The sequence below is a fragment of the Ammospiza nelsoni genome, chromosome W (assembly GCF_027579445.1).
Source record: "Ammospiza nelsoni isolate bAmmNel1 chromosome W, bAmmNel1.pri, whole genome shotgun sequence".
Taxonomy (NCBI): Eukaryota; Metazoa; Chordata; class Aves; order Passeriformes; family Passerellidae; genus Ammospiza; species Ammospiza nelsoni.
In genome coordinates this window covers 12,831,484-12,853,380 of record NC_080668.1, presented here as the reverse complement: position 1 = coordinate 12,853,380, position 21,897 = coordinate 12,831,484, and the positions used below count along the sequence as shown (strand labels likewise).

The 21,897-nt window shown below is 44.1% G+C and overlaps 1 pseudogene; it reads left to right on the top strand.

The window, feature by feature from the left end:
- The first annotated feature begins 5,102 nt into the window (after nucleotides 1-5,102).
- Nucleotides 5,103-21,897, top strand: part of LOC132086135 (sorting nexin-2-like) — a 194,219-nt pseudogene continuing 177,424 nt past the window's right edge.

Here is a 21,897-nt window from a genome sequence, read left to right as displayed (position 1 = left end):
AGTAAGCACCACGCAGTCACATGTTCATTCCTCTGCGGTGGGATGGGGGAGAGAATCAGAAGAGTAAAAGTGAGAAAACTTGTGGGTTGAGATAAAGACAGTATAACAGGTAAAGCAAAAGCCACATATGCAAGCAAAGCCATTATCAGGTACTTTTGTCAGGCAGGTGTTCAGACATCTCCAGGAAAGCAGAGCTAACAGTTACATGGAAAGACAAAATGCCATTTCTCAAAATGTCCCCATGCCTCCTTCTTCCCCCAGCTTTATATGCTGAGCATGACATTGATATGGAATATCTCTTTGGTCAGTCAGGACCAGCTGTCCTGGCTGTGTCCCATCTCAGCATCTTGTGCATCCCCAGCCTACTCACTGGCAGAGCAGTGCAAGAAGCAGAAAAGGCCTTTGCTCTGTGTAAGCCCTGCTCAGAAACAATGAAAAACATCCCTGTATTATCAACACTGTTTCAGCACAAATCCAAAACACAGCACAATACTGGCCACTGTGAAGAAAATTAACTCTAGCCCAGTCAATACTAGCACGTGTGTCCTAGGGTGAGGTTATGATGCTTGTATCCCCATTCATGTGTTCTGTTAATGTTGGATATTATGTTCTGTACTTTTAAGACTGGCTCTGAAGAGTGAAAGTTTTGTTTTGGTTTTCTTATCAGCCTGGCGGAACACAGAGACTGCGGCTTTTTCTTTTTCTGCTTTTGCTTTTAGCTTTGCTTGCTCTCGCTCTCGCTTGCTTAGCTTCTGCTTGCTTTTGCTTTTGCTCATTAGCTAGTTTAGCTAAACAGTCCAAATTTCTTCCTGGAGTGTTTCTCCTTTCCTTTTTTTGACCATTTGGAACCTGCTCCAGACTGGGACCTGGGAACACCAAGAGTTTGCACCTTGTGGCTGCAGCAGCTGCCCCAGCACCAGAGGGACTGAGAACAGAGCGGCCACCCCCACAAGAGACTTTCTGAATTTGTCATCTTTTTTCAGAGTGGTGTCATCTGGTAATGCTAATTTTGTGTGCTGAGGGTGCTGTGCCTGTTTAATAAACAGGTTCTTTCCACTTCTCTCTGAGGAATTCTTCCCAAACCGGTTGGGGGTAGGGGCCCTGTGGGTTTGCTTTCTGGAGGGGCCCTCCTTTGGAAATTCTCTACCAAATTTGCCCTAAACCAGGACAACATGCTATAGAATTATATTTGCTTTGCAAAACAGCAGTATGAGTTAAGTAGTAATTGGTCAAATCATATTGTACCTTGATGATTGAAACATAAGAGCCTGGTGTAAAACACATTGGGCTGCCCAGCTGTGTTGGATTTGCATAGATGGGTTTATAGTGTGTGTGTGGGGGCACAGAGGCAGCTTCTCTGAGAAGCTGCTAGAAGCTTTCATGTCTGGCAGAGCCAATCCCTGATGGCTCTGAAGATGGACATGCTGCTGGCCAAGCCTGGGCCAATTAGAAATTGCGATAATGCCTCTGTGATAACATATTTAAGAAGATGTCCTAGGTTACAATATTAAGATGTATTCTATTCCCATCCTCAAGAGCTGTTGAAACCAGGAGGGGCATTGCTTTTTCCTTATCTCCTGTTGATGGGCCCATCAATGCCTTTCCTCATGACTCTGAGATAACTCCCTCTGGGAGCCATTTCTGTTTAATGGACCCACCGCATGACTCATAGAATGATATCAGCCCATTGTGAGATGCTCTGCCCAGGGAGGAGGAGCTAAGCATCCCCACCTGGATATAATTTGGGATTTGGGACACAACAAGCAGTCTTTCCACTGGGTTCCCAGAGGAACAGCTATCTTTTCCACTGGATCATCAGAGGAAGACTACACTCTTTTCTACAGGATTACTGTTCCAACAGAACCACATCTGCTACTCCAGGAGGACTGCAGCCACCAATCCAACTGGACTGCTACCATCACCCTAACTAGCAAGGTGTCAGGTTGTATTCTGACTTTGTCAGTGGTTTTTCTTTTGTATTATTGTATTTTGGTGCTTTTTTCCCTTTTCCCTAATAAATTGTATGTCTGACTTGGAGTCTCTCACTGGTTTTGGTTTCAAACCAGAACAGAAGAAAATCAAAACAAAGTGGGGCACAATTTTTTCCTAGCCAGAGAAGAGGAGGAGGTGGTGAGAACATGTGAGGGAAACAATATGGAGACACCAAGGTCAGTGAAGAAGGAGGGGCAGGAGGTACTCTAGGTGGTGATGCTGAGATTCCTCTGCAGGCCGTGGTGATGACTATGGTGAAGCAGGCTGTCCCCCTACAGCCCATGGGGGATGCAGAGATATGCCTGCACCCTGGGAGGGGAGGTGCCCATAGAGGAATAGGTGGATGCCTGGAGGAGGCTGTGATCCAGTGGGAGACCTGGGAGAGAGAGAGAGAGGGCCCTTGCTTCCAGGCTGAAGTAGCCTGTCCTTGGAGGACTGCACCCCATGGAAGAGTGACCCACACTACCACACTGTAGCAGTTTTGGCAGGACTATTTGCCTCTGGGAGGGACTCACGTTGCAGCAGTTTTGGGAGGACTGCTGCTTGTGAGATTGGAACTATGTTGGATAAGTTCATGGATAACTGTCTCCTGTGGGAAGGGACCCCACAGTGTAACAGGGGAAGGACTTCTCTTGCTTAGCCAAGTGGAAAACCTCAGGTCATGAACTGACCAAATCCCCCACACCTTGTCCCCTGTGCTGTTGGTGGGTAGGAAGGAGGGGTTGAGGGAAGAAAAGGTGTTTTTAAGGGCTTATTTTACTTCTCAGTATCCTCCTATGATTTTGTTAGTAATAAATTCACTTTGTACCTCTAAGCTGAGTTGATTTTGCCCTTGTAGTGTTTTTCTCCTGGTCCTTATCTCAACTAATGAAACCTTCATTAAATTTTTCTCTCCTCTGTTCAGATGTGGCAGGGGAGGGTGAGCAAGTGACTTTAATGGGTGCCTGGTGTTTGACCAGTGTCAAACCATGACACCAGTTTGAATGGGATACTTCATGCACATGAATAAAATAATTACCCTTATAATTCCATACTTTGTGTCCTAGCCTCTCTCCTCAGTTGGCACGGGCAGTTTCAAAATTTTTGTGACATGAGATTCTTAAATTACAAATATTTTGGAACACAGACTTTGCATTTTATGGGGAAAAAAAGCTTTGTTGGATCTAGACTAAAATTACTAGTCTTATTAAACTATTTTTTTCACAATAACAATTTCAAATCCCAGCTACCAGAAAACATCTAGCTTCTCACTTTTTCTAGATGCCCTAACATGGTGCACCTACAGCTGTCTCCTTTTGTAGGAAGGTGTGAAAAACACATTCACTCTCCTGTGAAAATTTAAACAGTTTAATAAAGGACAATAGGAGACAAAGACAGTAAAGCAAAGATTACGGCCTTGAAGAGCACACCTTCACCTTCGGGGATACCCCTTAAATACCTTTTCCATTACATCAGTCCATTGCATATTCATAGACCCTTATGCATATCCATAAACTAGTTTACATTTTCTAGGAACTATTTTACATGGCACTTCCTTGGGTCCGCCTTTTTAGAGCATGCGTGTTTCTTGGCTGTGGTTTTGGCTCCTTCTCCTTATCACTTCAAGTTTGGGCCTTGGTCCACACTTTCTTCAGACGGTGAGTGCTGATAGTTGGCATATCTGTCGTAGGTGTCCTCATTACATGTTCACTGGATGTTATCCTGATCAAACAGACAGTTCACTCACAACTATATCAGCTACCACTACTACTATGTCTAAGTTTTTGTTAATAGCAGAAATAAAAGCAAAGTTATTTTAACATTATACATATAACATTCATCCTAATATTTGCAAAAAGCCAACAACATAATATGTATTTATAACTGAAGGGGAAGGAAACCAAAAGCTGGGCAAGTTGCTTGCAGTGCTGTACTGGTAATGCTGTAACCTAATGCAGGAATTTACATCTACAGGTTTACTCATACCAGGTAAATTAATCCCAGTCAGGCCTAGGCAGGTATACAGCCATCCCAGTGCTTCCACAGAGCCCACCTCTAGCAAGGTCGAAAAACTGTTATGTCAGTGTGCAACCTCCCTGCGATGGAGCCTGCAGGCTCCAGAGGTGGCAGACTTCAGCAAGCATGGGCACAGGCACTCACACCCCTCTTCCTCTCCCCCTAGCTCACCATTCCCATCTTGCCCTATGAGGAGTGAACGCGGAGGAGGAAGGAAGGCGAATACACACGACCCCAGCAATGCGAGAGGCTAGAACCATTCCAGTCCAATCGCGGCAACACTCCCCTGCAGCGATATGTATCTAGCCTTCTAGAGCAGAGAAGGTCAGAGTCCGGCTAGCTGAGGTTAAGGCTGACACCTCGCTGCATAACCTGCCGGCACCCCTTGGCGTCGTAAGGCCTCGGGCTGTGCTGGTTGCGGACTGGATTGCTGCTAAACGACGAGAAGGAAGGAGCTGGACACTTGCCGGGGGGCTAAACTTGGTTTATTGGAAAGCCCACGATGTCCCAGCGAATGACCAAGAACAAAGGGTGCTTAGGGGTTATAAAGGGAAGGAGTGGACCCGGGAGGGGTTTATAGAAGACCAATAGGGGGAGAAGAGGGGATGAACTTAATACAAATGACATAGTGGAGAGCCCAATAGGTACCAGGTATGGGAGGGGCCCTGGGGCCACAGCCAACCACAACCCCCAAAGAGGAGAAGCTTCTGGAATACTAGGTGGAGTGGGGGGTGATTGACTTGGCCCAGAGAGGACAAAAAGCATACATATAAGGGAAAATGGGGAGGAGGAATTATATAACCTAACAGATTGACAATAGAACTGGCAGGGCTGTGGCGGGAAAACTGAGGACGGCAGAACCATTTTACACAAAATGGGGGGAGCAGATACATAAAATGGGGGAGGAATTAAATGAACTTAATGAACACACTACAACACTCCCCCTAATGCAGCAGGAAAGACAAGGAGCTGCGACGATATAAACACACCTACTACCCTTTCCCCCTCTCCTTCCCTCCCTGTAGCTTTTTCAATCACATGTTGCGAGGAGGCAGGGGTCAAGGTGTCACGTGAGAGCAGGAGTTTGGGATTGATGACCCAGACTGAAGGGGAAGATGGTGGTGGAGAGAGTGTTTCTGTTATTGGCGACTGTACGTCCCGCCGAATTTGAGGAGGTGGAAGATGGCAAGAATGTCTTTGCTAGCCCCGTGTCCACTTTGGAGGTGAGAGCCCGCCCGTCCTGCAGCTTCCCTCCCTCCTTCCCTGGTGCAGTCTGTTACTGCAGGGCTCAGTCATTGCCCAGACCCCTGTGGTAGAGTGTGATGGTGCCGGTTCCAAGGGGGCCCTCTCCAATTACCGGAGGTCTCTTCCTACCCCATCTCGGCCTCTAGCTGTTGCCCTCTGGGAGCAGCGGCTCCTCGGCCTGTGTCATTTGGTAGGGAGAGTTGCCTCACCAGGGGCCCTCTGGGGCCCTCAGCCCCACATGGACTCAGTTGCTCCCCTCAAGTCTTTTTATCTGTCCAAAAAGAGCAAAAAACAAAACCAAACCACAGCAAAGTCTTTCTCCAAATATCACACCTATAATTGTTCAAAGAAATCAAGAGTCTGAAAGACCTAAAAATGTCTTGTGAATGCATCTATAGATCACTCTTGCTTTCTGTGTTAGGAGTCTAATAAAGTCCATTACAACTGTATATGTAAATACTGTCTAGTTCTGAAAAATGCTTATATCTTCATTATCATGGGAACTTTTTTCTAAGGTGTAGCCATGTTTCACCCCAACTAGGTTCTTATGGAAAATATTTGTTTCCCCTGTACATAGTTAACTATTTAAAAAGAGAATTGTCTGTGTTCCTCTTCCTGAAGAGTTTCCTGCCCCTTATGATAGGATCACTGTGTATTTATATTTTGCTCTCTTGTTGGTCACATCAGTAAGTAAAGAAAGAGGCTCTTAACTATGTTTTTCAAAGGCACTTGCATTCTGTGAAGTAGTTTAAAAATGTTGGGATTTTTTTCTTTGTAGATAATTTGTGCAATGCTACAGAAAAATTGTGGAAAAATACTGTAAAGGAATAACAAATTATGTGATTTGTTCACCTGCAGTTGTCAAGAACTGTTTTAATAGGACTTATGCACATCTGTGTGTGGTGCAGGGTGTATTATTGGAATCTTGTTTTGTACTTTCAGAAAAACCAATAAAACATAAATAATTTCTTTATTGACTAAACTCCTAAGATATGTGATAGAATTAATGCCTAATCTGCAGTCTAACAATGAAAAGTCCTCATCTTAATGATTAAAAATAGTTACTGAAAACTTCTATAGCTGGGGAAAAAAGTGAAGAAATGCACTTCATATTGAGTGGTTTGGTTGACAGCTCTGTTGTGCTGCGTTGCTTCTGTGGTCAGTTTATTTGGAAGAAAGTAGTTAAGTAGTGAAGAGTAGCTTCCTTGCTTCAAGAGGCACTTTGAAGACAAAGCATGTTTTTACTTTTAATCAAATAGAGTGCCTAGGAAAGAATCCTCCTCTTGTGAATTTGTAGCCAGTTTGGAAGGAAGAGGCCATGAAGACTGAGTTTGAACTTCTCCCTACCTTAAAGCAAGATTGTTTAAGTGTACAGGGCACTTAGTCCAGAGAAGAATGATTTGACATGGTATGGGTCTAATTAAACTTATACATTTGAGTGTTGCTATAGTCCTATAATAAAGTACCTGTTTGTAAATGGCAATGGCAGCTCTATTAAAATGAAAACAGAGCTGACTTAATCCTGATCATGTGTTTGCTTGCTGATTAACTAAGAGGAGAGTATGACAGGTTACAGTGAGGTCCAAATCCAATTTATGTGAAGATTATAGCACTTTAAGAGAGTTTCTAACTGTTTTAATCTTGGAGCTGTTACCTTGCTTTTTGCATTATTAATTTCTGTTCTTGCCCCCCTCCCTCCCCCCCTCCCCTCCTCTCTTTTTGCCCCTGACAGAAGACATGCTGTTTTGTTTTTACCTATGTGACGTTGTTCACAGGGGTCTCAGGTTGAGGGAAGAGATGAGGATTTGACTCCATGTTTCAGAAGGCTTGATTTATTATTTTATTATATATATTACATTAAAACTATATTAAAAGAATAGAAGAAAGGATTTCATCAGAAGGCTAGCTAAGAATAGAATAGGAAAGAATGATAACAAAGGTTTGTGGCTGTGATTGGCCATTAATTAGAAACAACCAACATGGGCCAATCAAAAATCCACCTGTTGCATTCCACAGCAGCAGATAATCATTGTTTACATTTTGTTTCTGAGGTGTCTCAGCTTCTCAGGAGGAAAAATCCTAAGGAAAGGATTTTTCATAAAAGATGTCTGGAACATACCTACAATTTGGCTAAGCTAAGCTGTGGGAAAGCTGTAAAACCGCTAATACTTCTTCCATATAACTTCAGTGTTAACATTTGTTTTATAAGAGGAAATTTTGTTAACTTACCTTTGTTCCAACAAAATATAAATTTCATGTATATTATGAACAGTAAAAATGAAACTTTGAGATTTCCTATGGCTGCAAGGAGCTGTCTATTGCTTGAATGAAGCTAACTTGTTCACTTAATCTCTGAAAAACTGGTAAGAAGGACTTGGAGACTTTTTTCTGCATAGAAGAAATTACTACACAAAATCTAGATATAAGCCTTTCCAAAAAGACCTTTATAATTAAACTACATTCAGAATGCTATCAAGCTTATTCTAGATATTTCTGTAACAGTTTTAAATGTAAATGAAACTTGAGGAAGTGGTTTGGGGTTTGTTTGTTTTTTGTTTTTTTTTTTTTTTTTCATGACAAAGTAAAAGAGCTGCTGACTAGTTTGTAAACTTTCTTCGTTCTTATTGTAGGAAATGGAAATAGCTGACTGGGCTTCCTTTTTGTACATCTTGCTTGTTTCTTTGCAATGAAAGAATGTTTACTGAAACACTTATATATTGATATGTGACAACTAGTTCTCTGCTATTTCCCTTTTTTCTTAACAGTCAAGTCCTTCATCTGTAGAGCCAGCAAGTATTCCTACAAAAGACCTCAGCACAAACGCCAGTGGTCCAAAGCCAGTAGAAGTCATGCCAGATGACAATAGCGAAGACTTCTTTGCTAGTAACTGCCTTTTTTTTTCCCTTCTAATATGTCTGCATAGACTCTTTTCTTCTTAGACTTAAAGGGGTGTGCTTTTGTGAGGAGGAAAACCTTTTTATGCTGTAAAAGGTAATTTCCATGTCTTTAAGTAAATATGAAATGCAATTAAAATTCTGATTTTAAGCTTAAGCAATTTAACATTGTAAATCTTAGCCATTGTTCAACCTTCTGAAGATATACTTTCTGGAAAATTCAGTAAGTAATATGTTCCTTTGGATAGTAAGAGTATTGCTAGTCTTTGTCGATCATTCTTTATTTGATTTAATGATCACCTATTTAATTGAAGTCCTATTATCTTCTGCAATATACTGTCATTTATGAACTTGAAATAATTTGCAAGAAAAGTGGCATACTATAAAAGGAAAAACAGCTGAGTAAAACTTTTGTACAAAATTTGTTCTACTGTTGTTAATACATTTAGCTACTGCTTGAATATTACTGTAAAACTGTTTTGTAGTGTAGCCTTTTCTTTTTGAACTGGAAGTAGAAGAAATTATCTTGCTTATTAGGGAAATTAAAGTGATATGTGACTTCTCTTAAGGGTAGATGAGTCTCGTTTAAATTTAGTCGTAAATTAAAATTGGGGATTTTTCTCACCAAATTTGTGTGTTGTCATCTGAGCAGTAAACACTTTATTACACTCTTGATGATATATATTTTTAAAATGGAACTAGTAAGAATTACATACCAAAGCAATGTCACTTTGAGAAGCTTATTTGGTAGAAAAGTTAAATTTAAATGTCTTAAGCTTTTGCCAGTGATGTACAGAATTTTTTCTTGTGCGACTCTAGCTTTAGTTAAGTTTGATTACTAAATACATATTTGTCTGTAATATGTACTGTCACCGCATAGTGTGGCAGTACTGACTACTTAATAACTTGTTCTGCTGATGGTAATAGAGCATGTCTTGTTATGTAATAATATTCAACTTGGTGTGTGTCTAAAAACACTAGGCAAGTTAAAGACTTGTTTTCTACTGTAAAAACATTTGTAGTTGTTTCAGTCCTTTTTTACAAATATGAAGACTGATAATTCCAATCATATTGCAAGCTGGAGGGTATTTTTATTTATTAAAAGACTTGTTTTATTATTAAAAAAGAAGATGAGAAACAGACATATGGGATCAGTCCTGGCATTTCACTAGGGTAAGATTTAACAATACTGGATGTTTTGGAGAGATGTATGAAAGTTTTGATAAGTAATCAGTCAATGATACTTATTTTTGATCCTTGATCAGTCACTGCTTTGATGTTGGTTTTCTACAACCTATTTTTTCCACACATGAATTATAGTTACTGTCACAATTACAGGTGTAGAAGCATGTATTATTCAAGAAAGGCGATGTCACAGTACATATTCTAAACATTACAAAACATGGTTTTAAATATTTCTTCTCAATGCTAATGCTTTTCCTATTAGCAAGTCAGTTGGCAGTCTGCTTTGAATACATTCCTAATCTTATCTTTGTTTGTACCCTGATGTAATTATTTTGAAATAAAGTTCATAGCATTTAGTTCTGGGCTGCTTTATATAGATAAGTTTATACATGTGCCCATTACCTTTGTTCTTATCAAATTTATATTTGCATATATTTGAACTTACATTCTATCAGTGTCATAAGCAAGTTTATTGATTCATTTGCAAACTCTCTAAAACAGTCTCAAGAGAAATGGAGAATAATTAGGAATTCAGTGATAATTCTATTAGTTTTGTATTTCTATTACCTGATCTTGTGATCTACAAAGGCTAGGAACACTTAAATAGTACAAGAAAGCTTTATTTTAAATTTGGTTATATAGCTTCAGTATATGAAGCCAGCTTTTTATAACTGTAGGGCCATCTGGAATATATATTTTAGGAAATCAGATTCCCATTTAGCTAGAAAATATTAAATTAAGAAAAAAGGTGGCTGGACTGAATACTGATGGAATTCAGGCAGAAACAAGATGTTAGCAGCCAGATTGTTGCAAGTGAATGGAATACAGAAAAGACAGATAAATGATTTAATGAGTTTGAGTTTTACTATGGAAAACATATTTTTAAATTCAAGCAGCATCCGGCTGTGAAAGCATCTCACATGCTGTACTGCACTGCAGGTCTAATATGACTAAAAGTGATTTTTAAAAGGTCAGTTCATGTCCATATTCGTGTGTTCTTTCTGTATCTCAATAGGAAAGGCCCAGCAACAAATGGATTAATGAAATAGCCATTTTACTAAGACAAAATAAAAAGAGCAAATCATATGTCCTTTCAGATGGTGGGAACCCTGTGATCATGCAGAAACAGATGGACTTCAGATGTGTTTCTCTCATGGCATGCTACACAGATTCTGTCTGTGGAGGGAAGCTCCATCTTTTTTGTATTTGAGCTTTTATAGAATCAATAGAATGGCCTGAGTTGGAAGGGACCTTAAAGATCCTCTAGTTACAAGTCCCCCTACCAAGAATAGGGACACCTTGTACTACACCAGGTTGCTTAGAGCTCTATCCAACCTGGCCTTGAACATTTCCAGGGATGGGCTATCCACAACTTCTCTGGGCAACCAGTTCCAATGCCTTACCATCATCAAAGTAAAAAAAAAAATTCTTTATATTGAATCTATACCTATTCGCTTTTAGTTTGAAACCACTCCCCCTTGTCCTGTCACTACATGCTCTTGTTAAAAGTCCCTCTCCATCTTACTTGTAGGCTCCCTGTGGGATCTCAGCACCTCAGGACTGAGGTGCAGAGGGACCGAGACCACCCTTGGGGGGCTCGGGAGTCCTGGAATGTTGCCAGAAGTGTCTGGTGGCTGGACTTTGATCCTACACAGGAGACGACACCTGTATGAGGATGGGAGGATTTCACTGGGGTAAATGGTGAAGGGATAAGTTAATTAGAGTGTAAGACACAGGGTTTAGGATTTCTGTACAGGGGGGTCTAAAGAAGTAAGATGGAGGAATTGGGGCATGTCCTGTTCTTCTTCTTCTTCTTCTCGGCCTCCATCTTCCGTGGTGATGTTGGCACTTTGGGATTGGTTATTACTAAAAGTGCACTGGTTAATAAGGGTAAAAGGTATTGGGGAAAAATGATAAATATTTTATACGTAACTTCGAGTATAAAGATAGGTGACCGCCCCGGGGGCTCTCAGAGTGTGCTCATGGCTGGCTGCTGTGCAGACCTCTGTCGGGCCAAGAGAAAATCTTTTAGATAAACAATTAATAAACACCAAGACCGAGAAAAGATCTGGAGCCTCTTCTGGTCGTTTGAAGCGCAGGTTGTCCAAGGCCACCCCGGGCCTTTCCAGGTCACCTAAACAGAAAAAACCCGGCAGCTCCCTTCAGGTACTGGAAGGCCATAATTAGGTCATGCCAAAGTCTTCTTTTCAGTCTGAACAAACTCAATTCTCTCAGCCTTTCCTCATAGGAAAAGTGCTGCATCCCTCTAATCAACTTGGTGGCCTTCCTCTGGATCCACTCCAATGGGTCAATGCCCTTACTGCGCTGGGGACTCCAGAGCTGGATGCAGCACTCCAGGTGGAGTCTTACCAGAATGGAGTAGAAGATGGGCAGAATCACCTCCCTTGCCCTGCTGGCCACACTGCTTTGGATGCAACCCAGGATACAATTGGCTTTCTGAGCTGCAAGTGCACATTGCTAGCTCATGTCCAGCATCTCCTCCACCAGCATCCCCAAGTCCTTCTCAGCAGGGCTGATTTTGATTTGTTCATCCCCAGCCTGTATTGATACTGGGGGTTGCTCTGACCCAGGTGCAGCATCTTGCAATTGATCTTGTTAAACCTCATGAGAATTCCATGGGCCACTTCTTGAACTTGTCCAGATCCCTCTGGATGGCATCCTGTCCTTGAGGTATGTCAACCACACCACATAACTTGATGTCATCTGCAAATTTGCTGAGGGTGCACTCTGTCTAGGTCATTAATGTCACTGGTCCTAATACACACCCCTGAATATTACAGCGTCCTGAGTGGGTCGCTGGTGGTGAGAGAGAGGCGGTGAATCTTGTTTCTTGATCAGAAGGCTGGATTTATTGATCTATGATATATAATACATTATGACTATACTAAATAGAATAAAGAGAGAAGTTGCAGAGCTGCTAGCTAAGCTAAGAATAGAAAGAAAGAATCTATATCAAAGTTGTGTCCAGGGACTCGGTCCCCAGCTTGTTTCTGTGATTGGCCTTTAATCATAAACATGTGCTTGTTTATAACATGAGACCAATCAGGTGCATCCTATTGCATTCCACAGCAGCTGATAATAATTGTTTACATTCTCTTCTGAGGCCTCTGCCTTCCAGAAGATGCAGAAATCTGAAAGAAAGGATTTCTGTGAAAAAATGTCTGCGACATCTCACCTTTCTAAATTGTATAAATTAAAAGAAAAATGCTGATATGAAATGAACAGGAAATTTCTTCACCTGTAGAATATACAATAACTAACATATCACTAAAACAATCCTACAATCTAAGAAAACGCAAAAAACCAATGCAAAGAAAATTCAAGTCCATGCAGCTGAATTTCAGGAACAGTCCATCAGCTGAAGTTGTTTCTTTTGGAATATGTGAGAATCCTTTTTGGTCCTGAAAACAGCATAACACAATTTTAAACAATTTCAAACAATTTGAACAATTTTGCAATGTTCTTTTCTGGCCCTTCAATGCTTCAGTGCTTCAGAGATGCTGCCCGGTCTTTTCAATCTTTTTTATTTAATTTTTTTTTTTTTTTTTTTTTTTTTTTAAATCAGAAAAACAAAAGAGCAGCAGCCAAGCAGAGCAGTGCCAGAGAAGGAAAGGCCCTGGGGGCCCTGGCCCATGCTGGACCAGGAACCCCAAAACTGGCCCACAAAGGGGGACCAGGACCGGTAGGACAAACCAGAATTCCCAGAAACATCAGGAGGCCACGCAGTGGGCCCGGCCTAGGAACTTCCTGAGCCCAACGGCCCAGGCCAAACCCATGAAGCAGGCTCTGCATTCCCACAGGCCGGCACCCTGCTGCCAGCACAATGGCAGCACAGGTAGTGAGATGCTTCTTTTCCCCAAAACCACTGAGGCATGCCAGCAGCAGGGAAATAGAAACCTTCCCCAGCAATCCCATCTGGGGTCTGGAGATGTTTGTTTCCCACAGCAAACCAGCTATGGTCTCCTCCAGCTGTGCCCTCTCCCTCTGCAATGCATCGGGTTTGTCTCTCATCCGCCCCATGGCATCATCCCCTTCGGGCTGGGGATCAGAGGCAGGGCTCTCGGGATGCACCTGCCCCCCCATACCACTAGGACGCAGGAGAGGCGGTGGCCTCCATGGGACCATCCCCGAAAAGCCACCCCCCAAACCGCTGAGAATGCTGATCTTAAAAACAGGCAGCTGGACTGCCGCAACAGTCAGCTGGCAGGCAGCCCCCGCTCCACGGAAGGAGAGACCCCCTGCCGGGGCAGCTGCTACAGCAGCCAGTCTGGGATGGTCCGAGTTCGAACAAGCCGCCGGTGCCAGGGCAGTCTCTGATGCCGACCCGGAGGGCAGAGCCTCCGACAACGGCACAGCCACTGGGGCGGCCAGTCTGAGCGGCGAGAGGGCCGATGGAAGCGGCGGGGGAGAAGCTGGAACCGGGGAGGGAAGCACGCTGGGTGTAAGATCAGACGCGGGCTGCCCCGAGGTTCCTGCAGGTTCGGGGCCGTCTTCCACACCATCCTGAACAGGGACTGTCTTGGCTTGAGGCGGTGAGGAGGCCGATGGAAGCGGCGGAGGGGCCGAAGAGATCTCCTCCTCCGCTGAGCCGGAAGCTGGAGATGGATCGTCGTTGCCTAGCAACTCAGCGGGGACCGGAAGTGCTGTCTCTTCTGCCTTCTCCGACGCAGGCGCTGGCAGGGGCGGGGAGGCCTGTGAAACCGTGGGCAGGACCGCCTGGAGAGGCGGAGACGGGATCGCCTGGAGTGACAGAGCTGGCAGAGGCGGAGAAACCTCAGAGACCGGTGCTGCCCCCATGTCTGAAGGCGGAGTCTGAGAGGCCGGCTGTGGCAGCACCGCCTCCTCCCATCCCCCCGGAGAGAGAGAAGGGAGGGAAGGAGAAAACTCCCTCTGAGCATGCTCCGGAGAAAGAGTAAAAAAAACTTCTTCACGCGGCGAAGTTTCAGCCCCCCCCCGCTGCGAAGCCAGGGGGGCCGGGAAGCCCAAAGTCATCCCCCACGGGGTCTTCTCCCAGGGACGGTGGAAACAGACCCTGCCCATAGCAGTTAGAAATCCATTGAAAGGTAGCTGCTCTTCGTTTCAATACTGGGAAGAGCTTTATAAATGCTGGCTAGATAGAAGGCAAAGGACCCCCCTGACTGTAGACGAACTGGAGAATGGAGTCCAGGCATTCCCAGACAAAAACATCCAAAGCATATAGGACATCAGTAAAGAACCCAAAAAGCTTTGCCCATCGAAAGAACTCATAGAGATCTGTTGCTGACAGAAAAAAACCATCTTCTCTACACCAGTGTTGCCAGAGGGCAATAAGCTCCTCCTCTGAAGGAGTAAAACGAACCTCTTCCTCCAAGGCATGTGTCTGCCATACGAAAAGCCACAAGCTACGAAGGGCTGGTTCATCAGGAAGGGAAAAGCAAACAGTACCTTTTGAAAGAGTCCAGCTTGCTCTGGCCAGCTCCACGGGTCTGCTGCTCATTCTGAACATCTTCTTGAAGGTTTTCCAGAAGAAGGTTCACTTGTGGTCAGCCTTGGCTGTGAACTCTGTCCAAATCAGGATCTTCAGTTCTTCAGGTCCTGGCTTGAATCCATTTCTGTGGTCACTTCAAAGCAACCATCACAAGCTACACATACAGGATTTTTACCCAGTGCAGCAATTTTGCTCCTCTGGTCTTATCAAATTAATCTTTGCTCTGACACGAGGGGTCACCAGATATTACAGCGTCCTGAGTGGGTCGCTGGTGGTGAGAGAGAGGCGGTGAATCTTGTTTCTTGATCAGAAGGCTGGATTTATTGATCGATGATGTATAATACATTATGACTATACTAAATAGAATAAAGAGAGAAGTTGCAGAGCTGCTAGCTAAGCTAAGAATAGAAAGAAAGAATCTATATCAAAGTTGTGTCCAGGGACTCGGTCCCCAGCTTGTTTCTGTGATTGGCCTTTAATCATAAACATGTGCTTGTTTATAACATGAGACCAATCAGGTGCATCCTATTGCATTCCACAGCAGCTGATAACAATTGTTTACATTCTCTTCTGAGGCCTCTGCCTTCCAGAAGATGCAGAAATCTGAAAGAAAGGATTTCTGTGAAGAAACGTCTGCGACACCTGAAGGACATAATATAATATTGTATCTACTACCCATTAGTGATCTTCCATGAAGAGGGGGATGAAGTGGCAGCACATAGTCTGAGGGCAATCAAAAAGGATTTCAGGGCCTTGGGATGGTTGGTAAGGGAACCTGGGGCACAATGTATATTTCTCTATATACTTCCAGTTGAAGGCAGCAACGTTGGAAGAAACAGATGGGCTGTCTATTAATACATGGCTCTGCAGCTGGTGTCACTACCAAGATTTTGGGGTTTTTGACAATGGAATGGCCTACACAGCACTGGGCATGCTGGCATCAGGTGGGATTCACCATTCTTAGTGAGGGAGGAGAGTCTTTGCCCAGGAACTAGTGGGGTTTATTGGCAGGGCTTTAAACTAGATGTGATAGGGGAGTGGGAAAATATGAGGCTTGTCCCTGGCAAGCTGTGGGATGAGAAGCAAAGGTTTGAGGAACAGGGTGCTAGTGAGGGCCCTCTGCTGGTAACTCTGAAATGTACTGGTCACATTGAAGTACACTTGAAGTCTTACAGAGATGAGCCAGGGACTCCTGAGGTAACAGAAGTCAACAGGGAAACACCAGGGAAATATCTCACAGAAATAAAAGGGTGTTCCTCTAGGAAGGCAACATGGCTGACGCCCCAACTGAGGTGCTTTTACACCAATGCATACAGCATGGGCAACAAACAGGAGGAGTTGGAAGCCACTATGTTGCTAGAAAGTTATGACCTTGTTGCCATTACTGAAACTTGGTGGGATGAATCCCATGACTGGAGTGTGACTATTTATAGCTACAGGCTGTTCAGAAGAGACAAGAGAGGAAGGAGAGGCACATGGATTGCCCTCTACATCGAGAGGTAGATCGAGTGCAAAGAGTTGTGGGTTGAAAGCCTGTGGGTCAAAATAAGAAACCAAGGAAACAAAGGGCACCTTGTGGTTGGTGTTTACTACAGGCTGCCCAATCAAGGGGAACCTGATGATGAAGCCTTCTTGTTCCAGCTACAGGAGGCATCATGCTCACAGGCTCTTTTCCTGCTGGTGGACTTCAACCATCCTGACATCTGCTGTAAAAGTAGCATGGTGAGCTGTAGACAATCCAAATGACTCCTGGAATGCATGGAGGATTGTTGGGAAGTATGAATGACAAGAAAGTCTCACAGATACATATGCTCATCATAAAGATTTTTGAATGTAGAATCTGAAGAAGGAATAGACATGGAAGCAAGTTTTGATATAGAAGAAAATAATTGCTGAGCCAGTCTTACTGGATAACTAAGAAGGCAAAGGGTATGTTAGTTAGAAGGGAGTTTTTATGACTTAGAGCAAAGGATAAATCCACCTCAAACAAGAAGATATTTTTACCAAGCAGAAAGATACCACAGGCAAACAAGACTGCCAATGTTGCAAGTAGAAAAAATGTCTCAGAATTTTCCACTGCAAGAAAACTGTTCTAGCTTAAACTGTAATGTATTAACTTTTAGTGATTGGAGAATAGTAACATGAATGTGGTAATTATAGTAGTTATGATAGGCTATAGATAAAAGTTAAGGTTTATATTGGTTCTTATGTATTAAGATGCTCAGCAAAGAAAAGTATATAATGCATTGTAGCCAAAATTAAAGGGTCTCCAGGCTTGCCTGCAGCTGGAGCTGACAGCTGTAGGCACAGGCTCTGTTGCCCATGATCCTGGACTGCTGTAACATCTTGGATGTAATAAACTGCATTTTGAAGAGCCGCCAGGAGTCCCGCATCCCTCATTATGGCTCTTACAGAGGATAACTTTCTGATCCAGGTAATAGACAGTCCTACCAGAGGGGATGTGATAGTGGATGCATTTATCATCAATGCAAGTGAGCTAATTGGGGATATTAAGATTGGAGGGAACCTGGGCTGCAGTGACTGTGCACTGGTGGAGTTTGCAGTCCTGAGGGATATGGGTCAGGTTAGGTGTGAAGTCAGGCCCCTGAACTTAAAGGAAAACAAACTTCCAGCTCTTCAAGGAGGTAGTCAATAGGATCCCCTAGGAGACTGCCCTCAGAGTCAAGGGAGTAGAACAGAGCTGGCAGATTTTAAGCATGTTTTCCATAGAGCACAAGTGCCAGCAATCCCCAGGAGAAAGAAATTGAGTATGGAAGGCAAGAGACCAGCATGGCTGAGTAGGGACCTGCTGGTCAAACTAAAGGGCAAGGTACTCCACCTGGGTCAGAGCAATCCCCAGTATCAATACAGGCTGGGGATGAACAAATCAAAATCAGCCCTGCTGAGAAGGACTTGGGGATGCTGGTGGAGGAGATGCTGGACATGAGCTAGCAATGTGCACTTGCAGCTCAGAAAGCCAATTGTATCCTGGGTTGCATCCAAAGCAGTGTGGCCAGCAGGGCAAGGGAGGTGATTCTGCCCATCTTCTACTCCATTCTGGTGAGACTCCACCTGGAGTGCTGCATCCAGCTCTGGAGTCCCCAGCACAGTAAGGGCATTGACCCATTGGAGTGGATCCAGAGGAAGGCCACCAAGTTGATTAGAGGGATGCAGCACTTTTTCTATGAGGAAAGGCTGAGAGAATTGAGTTTTTTCAACATGGAAAAGAGATGTCTATCTTGTACTGAGGAGCCCAGAACTGGACACAGAACTCTAGATGTGCCTCACCAGCGCTGAGTAGAGGGGCAAAATCACCTCCCTAAAGCTGCTGGCAATGCTCTTCCTAATGCACACCAGGATACTATTGGCCTTCTTGGCCACAAGGGCACACGGCTGACTCATGGACTGCTTATTGTCCATCAGGACCCCCAGGTCTTTCTCCACAGAGCTGCTTTCCAGCAGGCCATCTCACAGCCTGTATTGTTGCATGAGGTTATTCCCCCCAGGTATAGGACTCTGTACTTGCATTTGTTGAATTTCAGACAGAGTTCTTTTCTGCCTGTCTCTCCAACCTGTTGAGGTCCTTCTGAAGGGCTGCACAGCCCTTTGGGGTATTGGCCACTCCTCCCAGTTTTGTGTCGTCAGCTAACTTGCTGAGGAGGCATCTGCCTCTTTGTCCAAGTTGTAGTATATGGTAGAGATAATTCATGCTGTTTATGTATAAAATATTGTAAAATCCAAGCTATGTCTTTTGACCACCCCAGCCGGGAGCAGGAGTCTTATTTGTATTTAGTTAGTTCCCAGACAACATTCAGATAATAACAAGTCTGTTAATGTATGAATGGGACCTTCCTGGGCAATGATCGATGACTTCCCTGGAATGTAGGAGTGATCTCGCACCTTGAAGACTGCATCTACTACACTCAAGCACCGAGGCGCCACCTTGCTACATGTGAATGCGGACTCTTCCCAAGTGTTCTGACAAACATCTAGACATCTGGAATCACTTTTGTCTATCCCTGTACATGTATGGCCCCAGTTCTGCATGTGAAGGGACACAAAGGAACATTCAGTCATCTCTGCCTCAGGCAGAATAAACTGTATATAAGCTCACTGCATGAAGCAGTCGGGGTGAACCAAGGGGGAGACTGACACTTTGGAGGTCAGATCCCGGTTCACCCAGTGCCGATCCCAGGTTTGACGCTGCCCGAGGCTGTGGTGGTTTTTTTTCTGATCGAAACTCTGTTTTGCTGAAAATCTAATAAATGATTGCTAAATTTTCTTATAAATTTGGCTCTCGATTTGATCATTTATAACACAAGTCATTGATGAATAACTTTAACCATAATGGGCCTATACTGAACCTATTCTACCTGGAGGCTATTGACAGGCCTCCAACTAGGCCCTGTGCCACCAATTACAAACCTCTGGAATCTCCTATTCAGACAGTTCTCAATCCACCTCAGTGTCTACTCATCCACTCCATACTTCCCAAATTTGCCTGTGAGTGTGCTGTGAGAGTGTCAAAAACCTGGCTGAAGTTGAGGTAGACAATACCCACTGCTCTCCCCTCATCCATCCAGGCAGTTGTTTGATTGTAGAAGGCAATCATGTTGGTCAAGCATGATTGCCCTTTAGTGAGTCCATGGTGACTACTCCTGATCACCTTCTTGTCATCCATCTGGAGAGATGGCTCCAGAATGAGGCACTTCATCACCTCCTAGGAATTGATGTGAGGCTGACTGGGTGGTAGTTCCCTGAGTCCTCCTTGCCCTTTTTGAAGACTGGAGTGACATTTGCTTTCTTCCAGTCCTTAGGCACCTTTCCTGATCACCATGACCTTCCAAAGATAATCATGAGTGGCCTAGCTATGATGTCCACCAGCTCGCTCAGCACTCTTGGATGCATCCTGTCAGGGCCCATGGACTTATGGATGTCAAGTTTGCCTAGGTGTTCTCTGACCCAATCCTCCTTGATCAAGGCAAAGTCTTCCTTCCAAGATTCCTTTACCCTGGTCTCCTGGGACAGAGATCCCTGAGGGCTGGTCTTGTCAGTGAAGACTGATGCAAAGTAGGTTCAGTAACTCTGCCTTCTCTGCATCCTCTGTTACCAGGGTCCTGCCTCCATTTAGTTACAGGTCCATATTGTCATTTATTTGCCTTTTGTTACTGATGTACTTGAAGCAGCCCTTCTTGCTGTCCTTGACATAATTGGCCAGATTTAATTCCAGATGGGTATTTGCCTTCTTTGTCTCATTTCTACTTACTCTGACAACCTCTCTATATTCAGTCCAAGTGACCTGTCCCTGCTTCCATCTCCTGTGTGTTTCCTGCTTACGCTTGTGTAACGACAGGAGTTCTTTATTTATCCATGCAGGTCTCTTGCCCCTTATTTCTTTGCCTGGAGGAAGTGATCCTTGAATACCAACCAACTCTCTTGGACCTCTTTTGCCTGCAGGACCTGTTCCCATGTGTCATGGCACGAGTGGAAACTTCAGACAAGCCCTGCCTTAGCCTCAGATTTGGCAAGAGTTTAAATTCAAGGAATCACTCTGGCCTAATGATGTGTTCAAATGATGGCAAATCAGATTTATTTATAAAAAAGGAATTATTTAATTAACAGACAAGAGGTAACGGGTGAAAGTTCTTAATCAGAATTACTTACTACACAGATTAAAACTAAAGAACTACCAGTAGATTACAGCATAACATAAAACAGTACATGATTTCAAGGTACCTGTATTAAAGCAAACAAAGGAAATAGTATTGATTAGTTCAATGTAACTTGCCAACAAAATGACAATAGTGTACACAGAGTCCTTTCACTTAACCTCTGGAGAGTAACTGTAAATCAGGCATCCCTACTCCTGGGAGAAAGTCCACATGTTTCCAGGAAAATGTATAGATTTCTGCTTTGTGAAAGTCTGGTGTGGCTTTTATAGTTTGTAAAGTGAGGTGTCTGTCAGTCAGAAATCCAGCTTATCTTTCCAGATCTTACTTCAACAGTAAGATGTTTATTGGCAGTTGGGAAATGCCAGACCATTGTTAACTCCATGGCACCAAAATAACTCACTACAAGACAGCTTGTCCTATTTGAGTTATCTGACCTGTTAACAAACAACAGATAAGCTGGGGGGGGGGGGGTGAGATGCCCTGCTACACTGTGGGATTCTTCCAAGAAGCTCCCTGAAAAGGCTAAAGTTATCTCTCCTGAAGTCCATGGTTACAATATTACTTGCTGCCTTGTGTCGTGGCTTGAACACTGGCCAGATGCCAGGTACCTATGAAAGCGACTCAGACACTCCCCTCTGGATCTGGACAGAGGAGAGAAATTATAATGGAAGATTCATGAGTTGACATAAAGACCAGGAGAGATCACTTAGCAAATACTGTCACAGGCAAAACAAGCTCAACTTAGAGATAAAACTTGAATTTTATTACTAACAAAATCAGAGCAGGATAATGAGAAGTAAAATAAGACCCTTAAAAACACCTTACCCCACCCCTCCCTCCTTCCCAGATCTACCTCCTATCCCAGTGTTGCAAGGAGACAGGGAATGGGGGTTATGGTCAGTCCATCACCAGTAGCTTCTCCCGCTGCTCAGGGAGAGGAGTCATTCCTCTGCTCCACCGTGGGGTCCCTCCCACAGGAAACAGTTCGTCACAAACTTCTCTGACATGAGTCCATCCCATGGGCAGCAGTCCCCCTCAAACTCCTTCAGCGTGGGTCGCTCTTCCATGGGGTGCAGTCCTTCAAGGACAGGCTGCTCCAGCATGGGAGCAGGGCCCCTCTCTCCACAAGTCTCCCACAGGATCACAGCCTCCTCCCAAGCATCCACCCACTCTGGCGTGGGGCTCCTCCACAGGCTGTGGGTGGACATCTGCTTCCCTGTGGACCTCCATGGGCCGCAGGGGGACAGCCTGCTTTGCCATGGTCATCACCACAGCCTGCAGAGGAATCTCAGCTCCAGTGCCTGGAGCACTTCTGTCCCCTCCTTCACTGACCTTGGTGTCTGCATAGTTGTTCTTTGCACATGTTCTCACCCCACTCTTCTCTGGCTGCAATTACAACTGCGCAATAACTTTTTTTCCTTTCTTT